Source organism: Pinus tabuliformis, chromosome 3_1 (genome assembly GCF_031772625.1).
Source record: "Pinus tabuliformis cultivar Carrire ecotype Pingquan chromosome 3_1, CPIR1, whole genome shotgun sequence".
In the NCBI taxonomy this organism is placed as follows: Eukaryota; Viridiplantae; Streptophyta; class Pinopsida; order Pinales; family Pinaceae; genus Pinus; species Pinus tabuliformis.
The window spans coordinates 404,276,749-404,287,388 of record NC_142301.1 but is presented as its reverse complement, the minus strand read 5'-3'; the positions used below and the strand labels follow the sequence as shown (position 1 = coordinate 404,287,388).

Here is a 10,640-nt window from a genome sequence, read left to right as displayed (position 1 = left end):
TCTGTGTATTCCTTTATTGTCATAGAACTCTATCTAAGATTCTGCATCTGTCTAAATAATGTTTGCTAATAGTCACTTGGCAGAAAATTACATTTCAATTTTTCCACCACCCTGTTCCAATTCTTAATTGGTTCTTTGCCAAGTTTTCTTATTTTTGCCTACACTCCGTCCCACCAAAGTGTTACATGTCCTTGTCTTTTCTGTGACAGCAAGCTTCACCTTCTTTCCTTCATCTGTTTCTTCATAATCAAAGAATTTCTCCATGTCATTTATCCAGTCTATCAATTCCTCAGGGCTTAAGCTTCCTATGTAGATTGAGACTTCAAGTCTAAGCCTGGATGTGGATCTCAATACTAACTTAAAGAATCTCATTTCAGGAGTTACATTTGCAGGTTCTTCTTCTGCAGCTTCAACTTTAGGTTCACTAACATCCCTAGCATCTACATCTCTTCCCATTTCCACTGCTTCCAATCTATCTTGCATCTGTTGCATAGCTTCCAACACTTCAGCATTTGCAACTGGTCGTCCTCTCCTTCGACCACCACCTCTTCCTCTAACTCTGAAACCCGTGTTGGATTTCTTTTTTCTAATCCTTGAGATCCTATTCAGTGTCAGTAGGCTGCTTTGATACCACAAATGGTGGCCTGGGTGCAAGTGTAATGGACAATCGTTCAAATCCAGAAACGATTTCTACAATTTCAAGTGGAATTTCTTCTTGGACTTCCTTTGGTGTATCAGTCATATACCTCCAAACTTGGATATTTTGCTAACTTAGCATAACTGCTAAATTTTAGCCGCAATGACAAGTGATTTACAAGTCCTCTAAGCATCACACATAACAAATCGCAATTTCTCCAGGCCAGGGTTCATTCACTCATGAATGATGCGATGTGATATTAATCCAACGGTCAGTAGCCAACAATGATCCAACGGTGAGCAATGATATCGCACGGAAATCTGCGCGATGTTTACCCATCCTCATGGAGTCGATAAGGTTTATAAACCCTTGGTCTATAAAAGTTCGGGCCCGATTTTAAGATTAATGTCCGATCATCTTAAGACCCGATATCCATTGGATAACAGAGGCCATTAAATCCTACGACTCGCGAGACTTCTATTAACACATAGGTTAAAAACAAGCCCAACCCCTGCAGTTGATTGTGAACGTAAGACGTTGAAAATGAAATCAACGACTAGGAATGAGTGCGGGGCTTCAACCCTGATCAAGAAATCCGTACACTTCCACCCTCGAAGTTGCTAATACACGGTGAAAAGAAATTAAATGTGATCACACTAGATCACACAGAACTTTAATTCTCAGGCCAAACTGGAAATTCAATAATACACAGAGATACTACGGAGGGATGCAACACCTCCGGGATTGACCAGTTATACACAAAAATACACAGAAATATAATTTCTGCAAGTTAATCTTATATGGCCAAACCAAGCCAAATCAGTCAAAATCCCTTTACAATCATTCAAAACTTACAGAAATACCATTTCATTCTAGCAATCTAATCCTTAATCACTAGATCGATTCTGCCTAATCTTAAACAATATCTAATCTTTAAGGAATTTAGACTTCTGTGATCCATAACATTGTTTAGATATCTTCGGCAAAATCACATAACCAATCTTTTGTCGACGCGTTTCGAACCAACCAGTGTGGTTCATTGTCAGGACAAGTTGAAGAACTGATCTGGCTTAGCGAGAATAAATAGAGTGTGCAGAGATTCCAACAACTAAATCTTAACGGCTAATTTTGACCAGGTCAAACCACTAAATTAGTTAGTTAATATTTCTCGAAGAAAGCTAAATTAGGTAAATCAAGGAAATTCAATTGTTAATTTAAAAATAAGTATATTATTATTATTATCCCAAATATTAAGAGAAATTAATATTATAATTATAATGGTCATAATATATATTAATTAATCTATAATCAATAATTATTCCACTATAAATTACAAGTAAAGATAATCCATTACTAATATTTTTAGAATTTAGTTATCCTAGGTAATTGAGTCATAATTATTTAATGGTCCTTGGTAAGATAGATCTTGTTCTTTAGAATATATCATATTTATTGTTTAAACTAAATGGTCCATTAAAATGATAAGTTATATAAAAATAATTATGAAAAATATATGTTTATTAAATCATCTTTATCTACTAATAATTAATATCATCAAACAAATTGTTAAACCATTAATATTTCTAGAAATTAGTTATATTAGGTAAATCCATAATCTAGGGTCGTTAAAGCTAGGTCTATTAATAATAGTATAACTAATATCATAACTAATCTTTTAAACCTAAAGGTCAAATAATCAATATTAGAACTATATTTATTATTCCAATAAAATATTGAGGTTAACTAAGACTATAGGTAAACATATTATTACTTACAAGATGAATATCATAATCTAGGGTTGATATATCATAATCTATCCTTAAAACTTAATGGTCAAAATTCTAATAATAATCATTATTTAATCAATATTTATTTATTCCAAAAATATTACAGTTAACTATGTCATTAATATTGTGAGGAATAAAGCGGGTCTTTTCTAGTCATTAGTTAAAGGGAAACTTAATTCTAAGGCTAAGAAATATATAAAGTATAAATAATGAAATTATGGAAAAAACAAATCTAATTAAATATGCCCACTAGTAGGTAAGGTTAATACAATAATAAGCCCAAAACTCAAACAAAGCATAATAATGACCCAAACACTCCATAATAACAGGACAAATCTGCCAAAGGGGAAAAAAGGAGGGGGAAAGACCTAGCTTTAACGACCCTAGATTATGGATTTACCTAATATAACTAATTTCTAGAAATATTAATGGTTTAACAATTTGTTTGATGATATTAATTATTAGTAGATATAGATGATTTAATAAACATATATTTTTCATAATTATTTTTATATAACTTATCATTTTAATGGACCATTTAGTTTAAACAATAAATATGATATATTCTAAAGAACAAGATCTATCTTACCAAGGACCATTAAATAATTATGACTCAATTACCTAGGGTAACTAAATTCTAAAAATATTAGTAATGGATTATCTTTACTTGTAATTTATATTGGAATAATAATTGATTATAGATTAATTAATATATATTATGACCATTATAATTATAATATTAATTTCTCTTAATATTTGGGATAATAATAATAATATACTTATTTTTAAATTAACAATTGAATTTCCTTGATTTACCTAATTTAGCTTTCTTCGAGAAATATTAACTAACTAATTTAGTGGTTTGACCTGGTCAAAATTAGCCGTTAAGATTTAGCTGTTGGAATCTCTGCACACTCTATTTATTCTCGCTAAGCCAGATCAGTTCTTCAACTTGTCCTGACGATGAACCACACTGGTTGGTTCGAAACGCGTCGACAAAAGATTGGTTATGTGATTTTGCCGAAGATATCTAAACAATATCTAATCTGTGATATTGTCCTCGAGAATCTCGATTGAATCTAAACTGCATGAATTAATTACAAAATCACTCAATCCCTAAATCCTAGTTCAAATGCTATCTAGAAAGCTTGTAGATTGACAGCTAAAGGATCCCACTCCTTTTCTTGTAAGCTTTTTTTTTTGTATTTTTGGAATAAGTTCGAAGCCTTTTGCCTTCAAGCCTCATGCTCCTGCATCACTTCCATTGGTAGCTAATAATTAAAAATTGTTAAGGGAGTAGGAGCTTCCTTCCCATAGTTGTTGGTAAACTAGATTAGGGGTTAGTAACTCCCTTCCAGTAGGCGCTGGAGAATGAGTGGAGGTTGTATCCTCTAGTACAAGATGTAATGAAGAATATTCTTTATAATAAAAGAAGAAGACGTGAGGACACAAGGATTCAAAAGTCCTTGTGAATTGGTTCAATGAATAGTGGAAAAGGAAAATTCACCAGTTATAAGAGAAATATGATTATGTGCAAGTTCTTCATCCATATAGGGAAAATAATTCCTTGGAACATATGTTATCCAAGGAAACTCTGCTATTACATGTTGGGTTAGTTGTTTAATGGTAAAGTGTTGTTTGTTTTTTTCTTTAATATGCTTAATCATATTCAATTAGTTAAGTTTCCAAATATGTTTAAGGTCTAAGTTATAACTTGGATTTTGTTGTTAAGTGAGTTTTCAAATTATCAAGTGCACTTTTTGATTTCCCATGGAATATCCAGAGTATGTTTTTTCTTTTGAAAAAAATAAAAAATTCAATTACTTTATATAATATATACATTGTTTTTTTAAAACCAAATATATACAAAGTTGACATTGAAATGTATTGAAATATTTTATTTATGGATTTTGTTGTGCCTAGAGGCACTGTACAACCTAATATGGGGTAGATGTCAAACGTAAATAAATGTTTAACATTCGATGTAACCATTTAACATTTATATGTGGCCTTTATTAAAAAATAATGAAAAGTTAAAAGTAATATAGAACCAAGTATGGTGTAGATGTTGTAGTGTAAAAATTTAAATTCTTTGCTCAAGCATAAGAACTTCCATAAATTTTGCTGGGTAGTAACCACTTGTATGCCTACACACTTAATTTTACTCCTACATAAGTGTTGAAGACAACATAAATAATGGTAGGAAGTAACTCTTTTAAGTATGTTTTTTACATCTTGTTAGTTAAACTGACGTGATGAAAGGATCAAGATTGTTAGGTGAGAGGCCCTCTCCAATCCAATATGGTAGAGATTTGTAACTAACTAATGTAAATGTTCTCTAAACAATATAAAAGAAAAATAAAATGTTAAACAATTTTGCAGTGAAAATAAAATAAAAATAAAAATAACTTTAAACTAAAATAAAATGGTAAACTGGACTTGGTCAAGTTACTAGTGGTTTTTGAGCTCCAAATTTATGAGAACCCATGGTATTGACCCATGGAACTCACGTGGAGTATAGTTTATTTAAAGGAGGAAATTAAACTAGCTTAAATCCATCTTAACTTCAAATCTACCAAGTACAGAGAGGGATAGATCTCTTTTTTCCAAAAGAAATTTGCATTTGATCCCTCTTAGGGCTTGGTAGATTTAGAGCTAAATAGATATTACGTCCATAGTATTACATGTTTGTGGCATTGATAGTATTGAACCCACTATATTACATGACTATAGTATTTAGTCCATAATATTACATGTAATTAAAACATTTAAAAATCTAAGGTATAATTCTAAATTTTATTGAGGAATCACTTAAGTTGGGCTGGAGTGCTTGCACATTTAGTTGAGGTTTTGGTTTTTCAAAATATGTATACATATTATTTTCATTGCACCAAAGGAATCACTTCAGCCAAGGCTAGAGTGTTTGTTAGATTAACATGACTATTTTTAACTCTTATTATATTTCTAAATTTATTGTTGATTATTTCGTTTTTGCTTAAATTTTTTCAAAGTAAATCATGTATATTATTTTCATTGCACCACAAAAATTACTTGAATTAAAAATTATTTATTAATTTAACCTGACTATTTTTTTAAGCTTTAAGATTTGGGAATAAATCACGTATTATTTTCACCAAAAAAATTATTTAGCTCATAGGTTTCTTTTTAATTGAAGTTTAAAAGTATTTATTAATTTAACATGACTATTTTTAAGCTTTAAGATTTCGGATAAATCACTCATTATTTTCATTTCACCCAAAGAATTATTTACCTCGTAGGTTTCCTTTTTAATTGAAGAATTTTTTTGTGAGCAAGTAATGCGTATTATTTTCATTGTACCAAATGAATAACTTGGTCCGGAGCCTGGAGAGTTTGTCTATATAGCATGACTATTATAAGTAGTTGCCGAATTCCAATGGAAGAAAAAAATATAAATTCGAGAATTTGATTTTATATCGAATTCTATAAAGATTTGATTCGGTTCGCGTTGATGACCGAAATACATGGTTTATGGTTTATTGCACCGATTTGTTAATTTGTTTGCCCAGAATGGTAAGTGGAGCAAAATCGATGGAGGCGGAATCGCATGTAGGAAATGGAAATTAGTTGTCAGTGGGAAAAAAAATTCTGTTTTTAATTTCAGGATTGCTTTGATCATTTAAAAAACCTAAAGAGTTTGAGTTGAGCGAATTTTATAAGAAGTGATATTTTAAATATATTTAAATTATTAAGAATATTATAAAACTAAGTTTTGAATTTATAAAAGTAATATTTTTTTTAAAATCTTTATATTAAGAAGAATATAATAAAAATAAGTTTGAATATTTGATTTTTAAATATTTATTAATTATAAAAAAATAGATAAAATTAGAAATTAAAATGTAGTTTTGAGTTTTGAATATTTAATTTTTAAATATATATTAATTATAAAAAGTTTTTAGATAAAATTTGAAAATATAGAAGATCTAGTGGTTACTTGAAATTATGTTTCTACATTGTTCTCTATTTAAGCTTTTGTCATGGTTTGCCTCTTCATCTGTCCTGATAATGAACCACACTTGTTGGTTCGAAATTATGTCTCTACATTGCTCTCTATTTAAGCTTTTGCCTTTTCATCTGTGCTGATGATGAACCAGTAAGCCAAAAAATTCTCTCAATGTGATTTATACCGAAAGACTTTGTTTAATTTAATAGAAGATCTAGTTTAAAAATAGATTTTAGAGATAACACTCAAGTCTGAATAAGGTTTTGATTTCTGAATTACAATTGGAAAATTGTTAATACTTATTAAAATTATTAAAAAATATTTAAGAATGAAAATAAGTACATGTAAAAAAAAATTATTTAAGAAGAAAATGAGTACAAAAATATGTTATTACATGAAAAATAATATATATATATATATATATATATATATTTAAGATGTATACTGTTGAAAATTTTCCAAAAAATAAATAAATCATAACTCAATAACTATGCTTAATTTCTCACAAACAAACACTAAGACTCCTCAAGCACATCGGGTCAGTTTCTGGTAGGCTCTTTTCTCCTTTTTCTCATTCTTCTCCTATTTATCCCTGTGTTTCTCTTCTCTACTCTGGAGATTTTTCCTGGTGATGGGTCATGGTCTTGACTCGATTTTTCCTGGTGATGGGTCATGGTCTTGACTCGAAAACTATATATATATGTTTAAGATGTATATTGTTGAAAATTTTCCAAAAAATAAATAAATCATCAACTCAATAACTATGCTTAATTTCTCACAAACAAACACTAAGACTCCTCAAGCACATCGTGCCAGTTTCTGGTAGACTCTTTTCTGTTTTTTCTCATTCTTCTCTTATTTATCCCTGTATTTCTCTTCTCTACTCTGGAAATTTTTCCTGATAATGGGTCAAGACATGGTCTTCACTCGAAAACTCAAAATAAACGCGGTAAAAGTTCCAAAATCTCATAATCAACCACTAAAAATGGTTTAACAAACCACTATAGAAACACCAACACTGATCCCTTCGAATGTCGAATGTGGTAGGCAGTGAGGCATGAAAAATAAAATTAGATGTCCACATTTAGTGTGGGGCTTTCACTCACATTAAAACTTGCGCAATTCAATTCAGGTAAATGAATTGCATCGCCAAGTCCTCATGTAAATGAAAGCTACAGGCAAACTATGGATAAACCCAACCTACACACTCTATGAATTCGCCAATGGAAGAGATCAGCGCCACTAGATTCTCTCCTGAACTTTTCCTTTAATTTCTGCATCACAGGCACCATCCATGATTACGTACCCAAACTATTTTGTAAATCTATGGTTGGTTGGTTGTTATATGTATTTACGCATCCATCATTTCGTAACCTAGTATTGCGTAAGTGTACGTCAATTCAATGTTTATATATATATATATATATAAATATTTTATAAAAAATAATAAATATAATTTAGTAAATATTTATTTTAAACAAGTTGGGTTAATTATTAAAATTATAATAAAATAAAACAATAAATTAGAATATTTGGTAAAATTATTAATAAAAACACCCAGATTTACATTCTATGGTATAGTGAAGATGTTATCGGTTGATCAACAATATATTATAAGAAATTGAAATATAATATTACTAGCAATTGTCCCAAAAGGTACAAAGAGAGGCCGATAGGATTATTAATTTGGAATTGTAAAATTTAGTAGCAAATATTGCAGAGGGAAATTCCATGATATTCCAGAATGAAATCCCATCCTATTACAAGTAAAACTGAGAAATTTCATATACCACAATACAAGTAAAACTGAAACCAATCTTGTAGAGTGAAATCCCATCATATTACAAAATGAAATTTCATTATATAGGATTTATTAGGGTCATTACACAGAAAATTAACATAAGTGGAGAGCTGATTCAGAAGGTATGACATGGACTCTGTAGAGTGAATCCCCTAATCTTGTAGAGTGAATCCCATCATATTACATAATGAAATAGAAGTCTAAAGGATTTATCAGAGACATTACAAAGAACGCTATCACAGTGGAGAGCTGCTTCACAAGGCAGGACATGGATTCTGCTTATTCACCACAGAAGCTCTTGTTGTTGAAGATGAGAAGCAGCACAAAAGTAAGTCATTCCACAACTACTACAAACTTACAACAATATTAACATCCTGCAAATATTCTCATCTATGAGGAGCTTTGGGGGCCTATAGATTACAAGAGAATAGCAGAAATTCTTCACTAAACATGTTAGTAGCGTACTGATCATCTTGGCGGTTGGAGACAGAACTGGTGTTGAAGCTCTCTTTCCTCACAAACCCAGCAGGGGCTTTCTTGTCATAATTCTGAGTACAAAATTTGACTGTCATTTTCTGCATCTTTCTATTTATATACATTGTTTGAACTCCTGTACAAAATTTCCCACGGAAGATAAACAAAAGATATTACAATCATATTGTAAGAGAAACAAAAGATATTACAATCATATTGTAAGAGAAATGATCTGGCTACTAACAAATGAAAACCAACATGAAATGATGATTCAAGCACTACAAAGCTAAATCCTAGTTTTCAAAATACATTCTGTATTAACTACATGTGGGCATCAGACTGTCCTTGTATAGTGACTTAAGCTATTTGGCTAGCAAGAAATGAAAAGAATTCAAAACAAAGATGTTATTCCTAATCAAGTTTGACACAAGAATAGATATGCATATTAAGGGACACAACCACCTTTAAAGGAAAAGAAACAAATAATACTAAGATCCCCAGATATATATATATATATATATATATATATATATAACAATAGTGTGGAGTTATTTCAAGGAGGCTTGTCAAGGTAATCCCAGCTATTGTGGATCATGAGGCATTACTTTAAGAGACAATTACGAGATCAGTTTCAAAGCAGAGCTGTAGGAGATGGATCAAATAACAGAGCAGAACTTTATGCTTTTTGGTAGATTCTGAAAATAGCAATAGAGAAAGGTTTAAATTGTCTACAGGTGATAAGAGATTCCAAACACATTGCAGAGAGGTCAAATGGAAATTTCAATCATGAAAATTTGCAGCTGGCCCATCATTGGACGGAATCAGAGAAGCAAGGAAAAATTCCATGTCATTATCTTTTCAGCATGTCTGCAAGGGATAAATATGAAGGCTGATATATTGTTCAAGTAAGCACTGAGGATGCAGAATAGATGGATGGAGATGATTGAATACCCCATCTGGACCTTCTCATTCAATCTATTCCTAATCAAGCTATTATAGTAATGACCTTTTGGATGGCTGTTTTGGAAGCAGTGTCAAAACTTAAACATCATACTTACCCTAAAATTATTATAACTGTTTACATGCTTTCCAGGACTTTAATTGCATACCATAGTTACACATAAAAGCCACGACATTAATCACATAACAGTTTGAAATAGTTCAGCATGCCTTCATAACATTGGAGATATTCCAACTATGTTCATATTTGTCACTAATCCTGGATGACTTTAATTACAGTTCTCAGACCCTCTCCTTTAAGCATGTGATCAAATGCCTTGTTGATGTCAGCAAAAGAAACCTTGTCTGTGACAAATTTATCCAGTTCAAGCTCCTGCAAATTTAACAATCAAGGAAGGAAAGATTAAAACCGTAATTATAACTCTAATTAGATATGATAAGCATAGATTGCTCCCATCATGGTACGGACAAAAAAAAAACAACTGGGAAATATGACCACACAGTATTATCTACAATTATGGTTTGAATAAGCTGTTACAACTATGTTATGAAGTTGTTATCACTTAGAATTGCAGTCAATGTATGTAATGATGTCCAATGCAGTCAATGTATGTAATGATGTCCAAAAAAATTTCATATTCAAAAAAGAGTTGTCTAGTGGTTATGTTCCTATGTGTGTTACTTAGGGATCATGTTTTAAAAAGGTATTGATGTGAGTCATTTTCAAAAAACGTTTATCATCCTCCATCATAATTGTTTAAGGCATGTCTTGTCTTGTTTGCGTCATTGGTCCTTTGCGCAGTTTCGCAGCGCAGTCTGATTGGCCAATTTGGTAGCGCAATAATGTTTCCGCCTTTTCGTAGCGTGTCAATAATCAGCCATTTCGTAGCGCATTTCGTTAATTTTTAACTGTCTGCGCTACGAAATCGGGGATTCGGGGATTTTGCAGTGCGTTTTCTTGAAATGTCAAATCTGGGGGGATGAGTCATTAGGTCC

General features: G+C 31.1%; 1 long non-coding RNA gene across 1 annotated transcript; it reads right to left on the bottom strand.

Annotated features, from left to right (window-relative positions):
- Positions 1 to 8,611: 8,611 nt before the first annotated feature.
- On the bottom strand, positions 8,612 to 10,001 carry LOC149187448 (uncharacterized). Its single transcript, XR_016255766.1, has 2 exons — positions 9,794 to 10,001; positions 8,612 to 8,820 (listed from the first exon to the last, which is right to left on the bottom strand). It is a non-coding gene; the product is annotated as an uncharacterized LOC149187448 (long non-coding RNA).
- Between the last annotated feature and the right edge of the window lie 639 nt (positions 10,002 to 10,640).